The sequence below is a fragment of the Peromyscus maniculatus genome, chromosome 2, assembly GCF_049852395.1.
Source record: "Peromyscus maniculatus bairdii isolate BWxNUB_F1_BW_parent chromosome 2, HU_Pman_BW_mat_3.1, whole genome shotgun sequence".
In the NCBI taxonomy this organism is placed as follows: Eukaryota; Metazoa; Chordata; class Mammalia; order Rodentia; family Cricetidae; genus Peromyscus; species Peromyscus maniculatus.
In genome coordinates this window covers 29257503-29270395 of record NC_134853.1, presented here as the reverse complement: position 1 = coordinate 29270395, position 12893 = coordinate 29257503, and positions in this window count along the sequence as shown.

Genomic DNA, 12893 nt, shown 5'->3' with positions numbered 1-12893 from the left:
GAATGATACTTTTTCCTCCTAGTGTGTATCGTTTCCTGCTATTTTCTGAGAACTTTCAGGGAACCCTGTCTTAGTTACTTTTGTATTGCTGTGATAAAACACAATGACCAAGATAACTCTTAGAAGAAAACATTGATTGGGCTTACACTTTCATAGGCTTAGAGTCCATGACGGCAGAGCAAAGGCAGGATGGCATGAACAGTTGAGAGCTCACATCTTGCCCTGAAAAGAGGAGGAAGACAGGAAACACTGGGGATGACATGAGTCTTTGGAGACATAAAAGCCCACCCTCAGTGACACACCTCATCCAATGAGGCCACACCTCTTAATTCTTCCCAAACAATTCCACCAGCTGGGGACCAAATATTTAAACATATGAGCTCATGGAGGCCATTCTCATTCAAACCATAAGCCTTATGATCACACATCATTTGTGGGCTCTAAGAGTCACAGCTAACCCTTTAGATCACATAATGAAATTATATAGTCTCTTGCTGTGAACTGCCTAAAGTAGCCCTGTCTGCCAGAATTTCAACATAAGCCATGTTTATGTTTATAAATTATGTAGTAGCTATATTAAAAGAAAAAAGAATGAAGTTTTTTATAACAAATTTTATTTAATGAACACATCTAAAACTTGAGATTTAATTATAATATTTTTGTTAAGTTTTAAAAGTCTGTGGTGTATTTAATAGTTCACTATGTCTTCCATTTTCCCAACATCAGGTGCCTAATACCTATCTGCAGTTAGTGGCTGCCATGTGGTCTGATAGATTTAGTGTATGTATTAGACACTGACGATCTAGTACGGCCTTAGACAGTCAGTCTCCCTGCTTTGCATTGTTCAATGCCAGCTGCTACTGAGCAAATGTCCAGTGAAGGATTTCTGTAGTTCATGAGACTTGACTCTGACATAACCTCAGGACTATGGGTTCAGATTTTTATATATCTCTTACACAGAATTTTGGAACTTTGGATGTGACAATATGATGACACTTTAATGCAAACACAGACATTTGCATCTCATGCTTGTGTTATCAATAGCTAGTTGTGATGTCTTCAAAATTAGACTGTGGGTAATGTGTTTATCTAAAATGATTCCATATCTTTTATAGATTGATTAAAAAAATTGAAATCAAATTGATTGACCAAGTGAGGAAGAGAAGTAGCTTTGCTGACAAAACTCATTTGACTTTTTTCCTTCTTAATTTGCCATGTTAGCAGAAAACAATTTTGGGGCTGTTAATAAAGGCAGAAGGCTTTAATCAACTAAAATCTCAAGTTAGTGGGTAAAGATAATATAGCAAATGATCTCAGGACAAGTGAGTACACACTTGTATAACCATAAAGCAATACAATTAGAGCTCACATTTACTACTAAACCAGTGTGGGCCTTGGAGAGATTTTTTTCTCTGACATTGGCAGTGGGTGAGTAATTAGAGAGCTACTGGACAATGTAGCTTGAGATCGTATGCTTTAATTTTTGGTATTTACAATATATTCATGCATGTACACAGAGAATTATGTAAATGTGTTTCACTATAGTTATTTTATTAACAAAAATAAGAAAATGATAAAAATGTTTATCAATATAGGATGAGCTAAATAAATCATGATATATTGCAGTAGATTACTATATATTTCTTTAAAGCTGAGACATCTCTAACGTCCTTACATAAAACTCAGTCTAGCACATATTGTTTAATATTGTTTAGAGAGAAAGAATAAGATAAAATAAGATCCATTGATGTAGGTTATGGGATTGCAAGCACTTGCTGCCCATTTTTTAAAAAATACAGTTTTATTGATGCACAACCTCCCCCATTTTTCTTTTTTTACATGGATCTGTCTATTTGAGTTATGACTGCTTTTATGGAAAACATTCACTGGCTGTCTCTGTAGAAAAACTTGTGGTGAGGCTTATTTGCTATTATTTGTGTTACATAATGTTAGTTAAGACAGCATATAAAGAAATGAGAACATGGACTCTTGACACGCAACTGTGCTGTTGTGAACCTGAAAATATTCTCCAAGGTATGCTGATCAAAACCCTCTGTCATCAAGGAGATTGAAATTAAAATCAATAATATATTTCTACATGCCTTTATAAGTACTCTTTTTTTTTGGTTTTGGTTTTTCCAGACAGTGTTTCTCTGTATAGCTTTGGTGCCTGTCCTGGATCTCGCTCCATAGACCAGGCTGGCGTTGAACTCACAGAGATCCATCTGGCTCTGCCTCCTAAGTGCTGGGATTAAAGGCGTGCACCATCACCGCCCGGCTTCTATATGGCTTTTAATGTTTTATTGCTTCATTCTTTTGTTTTTGAAAAGTGAAAAATAAATTGAAAATGACACACACACACACACACACACACACACACACACACACACACACACACATAAAATGAATTTTGGTCAAATATACCTCTCCCTGCCTCCCCTCCAACTCCTCCAGCACCCAACCTTTTCCTCCCAATTTTAGGTACTGCTTTTAGAGATCATTAAGTTCACTGGGTGCCGAAAGGATGTGTATGGGTGTAGGACCATCTGCTGCAGTGTGGGCAGCCTATCAGCAGTCATATTCCCCAGCAGCCAGGAATTGCCAACAGCTCCTTCCCTACCCAGGTTGATTTTGTGTAGATCTTCTGTATGCAAAGACAACTACTGTGAGTTCATGTGTGCAAAACCCCTGTCACACTCAGAAAACACTGTTTTGTAGCAGTGGTAGTTACCCACTACCTCTAGCTTTATACTCTTTTTATTCCCCTCCCACAAGGATCCTTGAGCCTGAGGAAGAGGGATGTGTGATATAGCTGTTCCATTTAGGGCTGGACACTCCACTGTCATTTATTCCCCCTCCTTATTGACCAGTTGTGGGCCTCTGTATTAATAATCATCATTCATTGCAAATCAAAAGTTTTTCTGATGAGGGTTAAGAGATGTACTAGTCTATAGGTAAGATATAAAAAAAATACCCAGGGTGCAGTTTCATACTGTGTCCATTTAGCAGAATAATAATGGGTTCTCTCCTATGGCCTATGACCTACACATCCACAGCTTCTTGGCTCAGTTGACACTACCAGACATTATTCAATCTTGTGAAGAAGGCCTTAAACCCACTTAGAAAGTCTTTGGTTACTCCTAGAGCACCTGTACCATGTTTCCACCAAAAGACATACCTTGCCAGGCAAGCTGCTTTGGTACCTTACAGTTGGATAAGGTTGTTGATCATTTCTCTCCTTGAATCGTGTGCATGGCATTATTGTAGCACCATAAAAGCTATCCAGTATGGATGAAGCTCTAGGTTGGTGCCATCTGGATTTCTCCATTTGAACATTAAACATTATTTCTTAGCCACTTGTATTTCTTCTTTTGAGAACTCTGATTCCATGCCCTACTTTTAATTTTTTTTAAATTGGTGTTTAGTTTTTGAGTTCTCTTTATAGTCTAGACACTAATACTCTGTCAGATTACACCTGGTAAAGATTTTATTTTTACTTTTCTAAAGGTGTATTCACTTGATTGAACAATGGCAAGAGTGACAACAAAATTCCTTTTTTATGAAACTTTGGGTATTTACTTTAAAACATGCAGTCATCTTTATCTCTTGACATCTGTCCTTTCACTCTGTTTTGTGTTGACTAATACCTTGCTCTCTGGGATCCTGGATGATCTGACAATCTCTTGGTCTCCACATGTCTCATCCCAGAACCTCTTTTTAGAGCTTAGCTATGCCTGTTTAAAACCACACCACATCAAAGAATATGTGGTAACATTCATACCCACAGACACGGTCCTTGTGTGTCTGAGGGTGTTTCCTTTGGTAATTACAGTACTAAATCTTTCCCAGCATAAGCTCTCCGTGCCCCCCTGCGACGCTAGACACGCTGCTCTTTCATGGTTCTGCTTCATGCTGTTCCTGACTTGAATGCACCCAGCATTTGCTGCTCAGAAAACACCTCTTATTCTGCTGTGTTTGTCTTTGACTCCCTGGAGGGATCATCACCCTCTTGTCTTCAGTGCTCAACATTTTATTCTTGAGTCTATCAGGGTTTATTGTAGTAAGTGATTTGCTTTTGTGCTCTACTTGCTCCTTGATCACAAATTGCACCTTAGTTATTTCGAGCACCATATGTTTTGAACAGTAGCAAGCACAGGGTGAGTCTACACAAAGGAAGGTTGAATGAAGGTTCTGGCCCTTAAGAATTTAAAGTTGGGTTCTATAAGTACTGAGGAAATAATGGCAGTAAATTCATTCAATAGCACACATTTACTCACTGTCTCCCATGGGCCAGATCTGACGTCACGCCTGGCGTTCATTGGCACACATTAAGGAACAAAACCAAAAATCGCTGTATTCTTTTTAGTGATGAGATACAGGCAGAGGACGATAGATGGATGTAGGTAACACTTCCATTTCTTGTGGTCTAGAAATTGTAAATTATTACAAAAAGCAAACAGAAAAATAGAGCAGAGTGCAAGAAGCCAGGAGTACTAGTGCTGGGAAGGACAACGTCCAGTCCTCTCGTCGATGACATCCAAATCTGCGCCACTTATCTAAAGGTGAACACATTGAAGTCTGAGGCCAGCTCCAGAAGATGAGAATTATTCATCTTATCTTCTTTAAATAGATTAGGAAATGAAAACAAATGTGTTATCTAAGTTGACTACACAGACAGGTTCACACCTGTACTTGGGTTTGGATTTGAACCCAGATAGTCTAACCTAAAAGTATAGGTTCTTAATTAATACTTTCTTGTTTATAGGATGTGGTAGGTCTCCTGAATTCTTCTTCAGTTTTTAAATATCTGGTGTAGTGATCTTTTCCTTTAAAGGCAAATTCATTAAAAAAATAAAGGCTTTTCACAGGCAGGGGGCAGCAAATGATTGGTTTTGAACGGGAACAGTTCATGCAGGATGACTTATAAAAACAAAAAACTCCCACAAAAACCTGTTTAATCATAGTAAATAACATCCCTAAATAACATTCAATTCACATCTTCCTTATTCCTTTAGAGTAACATTCATTCTTTCATGCTGATATAAACATTTAAAACTATTGCTTTAAAGTAATAAATTTACATATCATTTCAATATGAATCTTGGCCTAAATATCAACATTTACTAATATCTTCCCGCTTTGATTTTATATTATTTTAAGATGCCGGATTGTGTGCATTCTTTTCCTTCTACTTTGTTTTTTCAAATTACATTCTTATTTTTTCTTTGGTTTTTTTTAAAAAAAGTATATTCGGGTTACAGTTTCCCCCTCCCAGCTCCTCCCCATTGCCCCTCCCCTCTGGATCCACTCCTCTTCTGTCTCTTATTAGAAAAGAACAGGCTTCTAAGAGATAACAACCAAACACAGCACACTAAGATTAATAATGAGATAAAATAAAACTCATCACATGGAGGCTGGATAAGACAAATCACCAGAAGTAAAAGAGCCGGAGAGAAGTCACCAGAATCGTTTTGTAATTTCAGTGACTTTTGGTTAGCATGGGAGATAATGGTTTCCATTGGGTCATACCCTTGCAACTCTGCCCTGTCATCCTCTGTTCCCCTCCTCCCACTGACTCCCTCCTCCCTCTCAGTAATCCCTACTTTGCTTTCATGTTGTACGGAAGTACATGTGCATATATGTACATTTAGATTCTGCAGATGAGAGAAAACATGCTTTATTCACCTTCCCCCATTATTCTCTTTTTTTCCCTCATACTTCCTCTCTTTAAACCTCTTCCCCTACATAGTCTCCCTCTACTTTCATGTCCTATATCCTTTAAAAAAATCTATTGGAATAAATATATTATTTAAATATATTTTAAATTATCAGAGCTAGAAAAATAAATAAAATTGATGTGTACTTATGTTTTTACATATACTTTTTATTATTTGGAACCTTCATACATGTATATGATGAAATATAGCCATATACACTTCATCCCATTTTCCCTTCAAGTCCTCCCATATCCCCTACAATCCCCCATCATAACTTTGTATCTTCTTTTCTTTTACTGGTAACCCAATAGGTTCAGTTAGTGCTGCCAATACATGCATGGGTGTGGGCCCATTGCCTGGAGCATGGGAAATCTACCAGAAGCCACATCCTCAAAGAACAACGATTCTCCCTCCTCAGCAGGATCAACTGCAAATGGCTCCTCAGTAGGGTTTGGGGCTGTGATCATCTCCTCCTTCTCTGCTAAAGTTTCTCCAGCCTGCTGACTTTCCATGCTACCATACTATATTGCTTTCCCTTCTGAATCATTATAGAATCACATTTCTATCTTTTTTATATAATTAAAACAACCCCCACACATAATTTAGGTAAACTTTATCCTGAGCCACTTTATTAATTACAAGCTCTGAAGTGACTCAGCTTTGAGGCCTCTGCACACTTAGTCTTGCCTGGAGTGGGTTCCTTGCTCGGGGCCTTTGCATGTGCTGTTCCCTTTGCTAGGAGTGATTGGCTCTGATATCTGCATAACTGCTTCCCTCTCTTGTGTGGGTTCTTCACTGAAAATTCACATTCTCAGTGTCTGAAATCTTCCTGCTTTACATCATTTTGGATTTCCTTTTCCTGCAATATTATTTTTTTCTTAGCAGAAAATACATAACGAATTGTGTACTTTTCTCATTTATCTTATTTATTTATTTATTGGTCTAGAATGCAAGTTACACTAGAATAGAGAGTTTTGCCAATTCTGTTTGCAACTCTATTCATAGTGCTTAGCACAAAGTAGGAGACCAGTACTTATTTAAGGAATATATAAACAGATAGCAGCTTCAACAAACACAGCAGAAATGAGCCATAGTGTATATGCATTGGATCTGAGCCTAGAACTAATGTCAAGGGAGATGAATGGGTTTCCCCCATCATATGTGGGAACGCACTAGCAAAATTAGCTCACATTTACCTAGATCTGTTTTATAAAAAGCCAACTAATTGTTTCACTGTGTTAGCGAGCTTCTATGTAAGAGTCGACATATAAGGATTCCAATCCATTTCTACACATCAGAGGACCTTTGTCTCCTTACCTGCCAGAATAGCAATTATGCTTCAGAGACATCTGCTCAGCTCCTTGCTGCTGTCACCTGTGGTTTACAATTGAGTCCATTGGTACATGTTTGTTTACATGGTGTGGCATATGGCATTGGTCATTTCTGGCTGCAGACATGTCCTGAAGATTAACAGTGGCACTAGGCCTTACTATGTGGTTTTTGTCATTGAAAATTAGATTTCTTTTCTAACAACTGAGTGCTGAACGTTTTGACAGGAATTTTGAATGAAGATGTTCAGAGTTCTCATCCTGTTGCAAAATAGTGGGTTTCAAGGACACTTATTGAGCTGATAGTAAAGTACCTTCACTCAACAAAAACAAGTTCAGGTTTGGATAAATTTGGGGGAATTTGATACTTAGGACAAAATAGGGAAAATGTTCAGACTTGTAGTATAATTTATCCGAGTACAAAATAATATCAGTTTCAATTTGTTTGAGTGTAAAAAATTCCCAGAAAGTCTGACTTTTGTAAAGTTTTCCAATTTTGCTTTCAAGTAAAGAAAAGTGCCTAAGAGCAACACAGATGCTCTTAAGAAAACTGCGTGGCTTTGCTTTTAGAGCAGGAAGACTCTAGTTAATAATTTTGATTATTTCATTTGGTCAAATTCCCTTAGCTTTAGTCAGAGTTATTGGTTTTGTTAAATGAAACAGAAATCTGGGTGTCTTTGTAAGGGGGACCTTATTTGACAGGGTCACTGTAAGTGGGAGTGGGACGTTGCAGTAGAGAGGATGCTGTGGCCATGAGACTACCGAGTAGTCTCAACAATTGGAGAGAAGGCATTTCCTATCTGAGACATGAATCAGGTGACAAAGAACTGGCTCGGGATGTGGGGTGACAGAGAGGTGGGAACAAAGTAGAGACCTCAACAGAGCAAAGAACGGCAATTCAGAGGGTCCACGGCCTTGTCAGAGCAGAGGTAAACATGGAGCAGAGATCTTGACAGGAAGGGTGATTCCTTGCGGCAAACCAAGCTGCAGCCCTCAGAAAAGAGCAGGGAGATGCTGTTAGTTAACCTCTAGTGGGTTCCAACACAGCTCAGGTCAAATTTGTTCACTTTGGAACTTAGGGTAGGTTTAGAAAAATACCCTAGCCTTTTTTTCTTTTACAAAGGGATTAAAATAACAATTTGATGGCTGTTAATTTTGATATTTGAAATTTGCTCTTCAAGATATATGTATGTGTGTGGTGTGTAAATTATCTAAAAATAAAATTATGAACACAAAAGAAATCTTTAGAGATAAAGAACACAATTGGACATGCAGTATGCTACTGGTTTGTATGGTAGCCGACATCCAGGGGCACTGCATATTTAAACTAAGAATATGAAGTGTAGGAAAAAAGGAATCTTTGAATTTGAATATTCAAAAAGTTTTTCTTAAAGGCATACACCCTGTTCCCTTAAGGTGTTTCCTCTATAGGAAAATGAAAGGCTGTTTATTGAATTCTTGCAAAGTTCTTTCTGAATGAAGGACAAAGATAAGACCAGAAAGCTGAAAAATATACAAAGAATTAGGATAAAGCATCAGGAGTTTAATTTTTTATATTGTACTAAAAGACCAGAAAGCATAAAGTTCATAGTGAATCAGTTTATCATTATTAATTTTTTAGGAAACAAATTACATTGAGAATGGTGACTTAGAGAGAATTGTTGATTTGGTTTTCTCTTTTAGTTGTGTACTGACATCAAAGTTTGATTTTCCCTAAAATATCTCCCCAGGTGAAAACATACAATTGTGTTAAAATCTATGAAACTTTAAACACATCAAAACCAAATAAAAGTGGACTTGGGATAAGGGAACTCTGGAGCACTGTGGGAAAATTTGTACCTACTGAGACTCAGCACTGAGGAAACCTAGTAACCACGTAGGCACTTAACGAGTGGGTTACCCCAGGACAGCCCAGTGTTCCTGACTTCGGAGTCCTCTTCTGTTAAAAATAAGCAGGTGGGACTTACCAGCCTGTGTGGCTGCATACATTTCTCTTCTCAATGCCAGAAATCCTAAACTTATGAAGGAATTTTAATACTGTCTCACCAATGTTGCAAAAAAGGTGAGTACAGATCGAAAGGAATGCTTCTACATTTGGAGGAGGCTGGCTAGAAAACCTGCAGAGAATATAAAGTGGGAGAGATTTTGCTTTGAGAAGACCTCAGTGCTCAGGGAAATAATGGCTGTCGCTGGTGACACACGCCGAGCATCCTGCCTTCCTCCTTCTCTGCCTGTTTTACGGTTTTGCTGTCTTCCCACCCCCCAGCCCCTTTCTGCGGAGTACTCAGGCAAGGAAGGACTCAGTTCCCAGCCTCAGCTGCATCTGTGGCAGCTCAGCCTTCCCAGGGGCCTACCCACGGGGCAGGGAACAGCCTCCTTGCCATTTCACTTCCAGACAGTAGATGTCGCTGGTTTTCTGTCGGAAGAGTCTTGGAAGCAGTCTGCTCATCGTCGAGGGTCTCATGTATCAAATCCATGCTGAACCACCCCAGACTCAGGTATGTTTGATTTTTACGTATAATCACATCTTCTAGGCGGCCATTTCGCAAATTTATGTAAAATACCCAAACAGTGCTTTCCCACTTTAGATATTTCTGTTGAAGAGGTGTTTTTTTCCCCTGTCTTTTTTTTTTTTTTTAAATTCTTTTTTCTTTCTTTTTCTGATTTGATGCCACTGGTGGGAAAAACTCTCTCCCTGCCTTAAAGATTTTCCTTAAATCATGCTGTCCTCCATGAGGCATTGAGAAGCTGTCTTCTGGAAAAGGGATTTTAAAGAAAGTGTATAAATGATAATATCTTCTGGCTAAACTTCAGCAGTTTCTTCAAAGAAACTTAAAATCGTATCACCCATTTGATTTTTATGCCTTTGAATATTTCCATTTCCCTTTAAGCCAGAAGATATCCTTTAATCTTAAAAAAATGTGGCTAAGAATTGGTTTTCTGAGAACAGTTTGCTATTTCTCCTTAATGCTGTCCCAGTAACCCAAAGGGAAAATTATACAGCAGATATGCTTATTTCCATAACAAATAGAATGTACTACCATAAAAAATATTTGCCTGCCTTGTGTAGAAATGTCAGTGTCAGGAGCTATGAAGATGGCCCAGTCAGTAAAGCTCTTGCTGTCCCAGCCTGAGGACGGGTTTGAGTCCCAGAACACGTGAACAGGTGGGGCACATAGAGGTGCAAGTCTGTGATCCGGGCTAGAGAGGCAGACGCAGGAGCATCACTCGGGCTCTCTGGCCAGCCAGTCCCGCCAAATCAGTCAGCTTCAGGTCAGTGAGAGACACGGTTTCAAAAATGAAGGCGAAGAGCCAGCAAGCAGCTCGGTGGACAGAGCACCGGCCACACAAGCCTGACCAACCGAGTTTGTTTCCCAGTGCCCATGTAAGGTGGAAGGGGAGAGGCAGCTTCACTCCATTGTCCTCTGATCCCACACATGTGCCATGGCACACCCTCATCTCTCTCTCCTCCCTCTCTATCTTTTACACACACACACACACACACACACACACACACACACACACACACACAAGAGACAAGAGACTGAGGAAAATATCTGCCATTAACGTCTGATCTCCACGCTCACATTCACATGCATAGACGTTCATACATACATGTGCACACACACATAAACACAAACACAGTGCACACATACACCATTACACAAAGACAAAATATTTCAATGATGCCTTCTTAGGAAGTGTTTTAAAGAAAACAAATTGTGGAGAATTTGAAGAAAATCATCACTAATAAATTCATAGTTTTTGCAGCTCGAGTGACTAATGTTCCTCAATACAATTGCATTTATTTCACTAGATGTAGATTTTGAAATATAAGCTCTCTTTTGGGGTATGAAGCAAGGATGGTATTTGACCAAATGCTATTTAAAGCCAAACCCCTAAAGGTAGATGTTGGCACAAAGAGGGCTTCATTAAAAGGTTTTTAGAATCCATAATTCACCTCAAAATCATGAATCACATTAGCTCTGCTTAGAAATGTCTTCCATTTGAAAAACAATCAGCCACTTCTTGGTGCTGTTTTCAAGGAGATAACCTATATGTATTTTATGAGATAAGTTAAATTTTTAATGAGTTCTGTTATTAGAATTAAAAACACTTAAAGATTGCTGATACATTCTCAAACCTGGTGGTTTTGGAGAAGTCATAGTCTCTGGTGGTGTTCCCAACAGAGGGTCATGTCAGTCCACATTTCCTTCTCATTCTCCAATTACCTGAGTGTCATGGCACCAGAGCACAGGCCTCTCTGACCTGGTGATGGATCTGTGGAGCTGTCAATCCCAGATTTATTGCTTCATTTGGGAATGAGCTGTCTCAGTAGTACGTGCCCTACAGATCTTTCCAGATTGGCAGAAGCTATTCATCAGGGCAAAATACAGGTCTATTCCTTACACACCTATAGGTATGAGGCTGTACAAGTACTTTTTATTCTGAATAAAGTTAAAACTTCAAAATGACAACACTAATTTATGTAATTAATCCTAACTCTGTATTTTGCTGTCTGGCAACAACCACAGCTAAACCCATGATAGACTTCAAACAATGTAAGTGAGAAATCATCTCTGTGAGCCAGAATACATAAAGCAGCCGTTACAATATCCTTCTATAACATGTTAGAAGAACATCACAATCACATTGCCAATATTACTTTTCTGAAAAAAAGAAAAAACATTTGTAGCAAGTCTTCCTGCCGAACGGGTACTGCAGGCTTTGAACTAGCCATCACACACAGCTATTGAGTGTATGTCCAAGACACTGCGACTCGGGCTAATCCATATTTTCAACTGTTTTGTAACTTAGACTTCCTAAGAACTCAGAACAATTTCTTGGAGCCAGATTTTTTTCTTCTACCAAGAATTAAGACTGAGAAATGCAAGGGTGTTCCACATTTTCTCCATTCCTCCCTCTCTGTGCTTCTCATAACCAATCAGACACAGTGGCTTTGCTCAAATGCTGTCTCCATTTCCAATCTCCCCGGCATATACTACCACTCTCTCTCTAAAATCTACTCATTTCTGTTTTTTCCCCCATAAAAGTGGTTGGTCATTTGTAATTCTCTCTTTCATCTCTTCTTTAAGTTATGGACAACAAATTTTTCCTCTGACATGTTTCTGTTTTTGTATCATTGAAATAAATGCTACATGTCTTTTCTTGTGAGAAATCTACCATCTATCTATCTATCTATCTATCTATCTATCTATCTATCTATCTATCTATCTATCTATCTATCATCTATCTATCTATCTATCTATCTATCTATCTATCTATCTATCTATCATCTATCTATCATCTATCTATCTATCTATCTATCTATCTATCTATATCTATCTATCTATCTATCTATCTATCTATCTATCTATCTATCTATCCATCTATCTATCTATCATCTATGTATCTGTCTGTCTGTCTTTTATCTAGATATCATCTATCTTTCTTTTATCTAGATATAATTTATCTATCTATCTATCTATCTATCTATCTATCTATCTATCTATCTACCTACCTATCTATGAGTTGATGACATAATCATAGAAGGGTGCTATGTCAGGTAAGAGAGAAGACAGATGTGCTTGTCATCTCTCCAGGATTGAGATCACTATTACTTTACACAAGAGACTGTGCTTGTGTTCCTCTGGTGGCCACTTCCTTCTTTTCTTTATTTTTTAACATAATTTTTTAATCGATTCTTTGGGAATTTCACATCATGCACCCGAATCCCACTCATTTCCTAGTCCCTCCTTATCCACCCCTCACCCCCCTAGCATAACCCCAAAGGAAATAAAAAAAAGTATTAATGAAAACCAAACCAAACCAAACAAAAAACCCACCT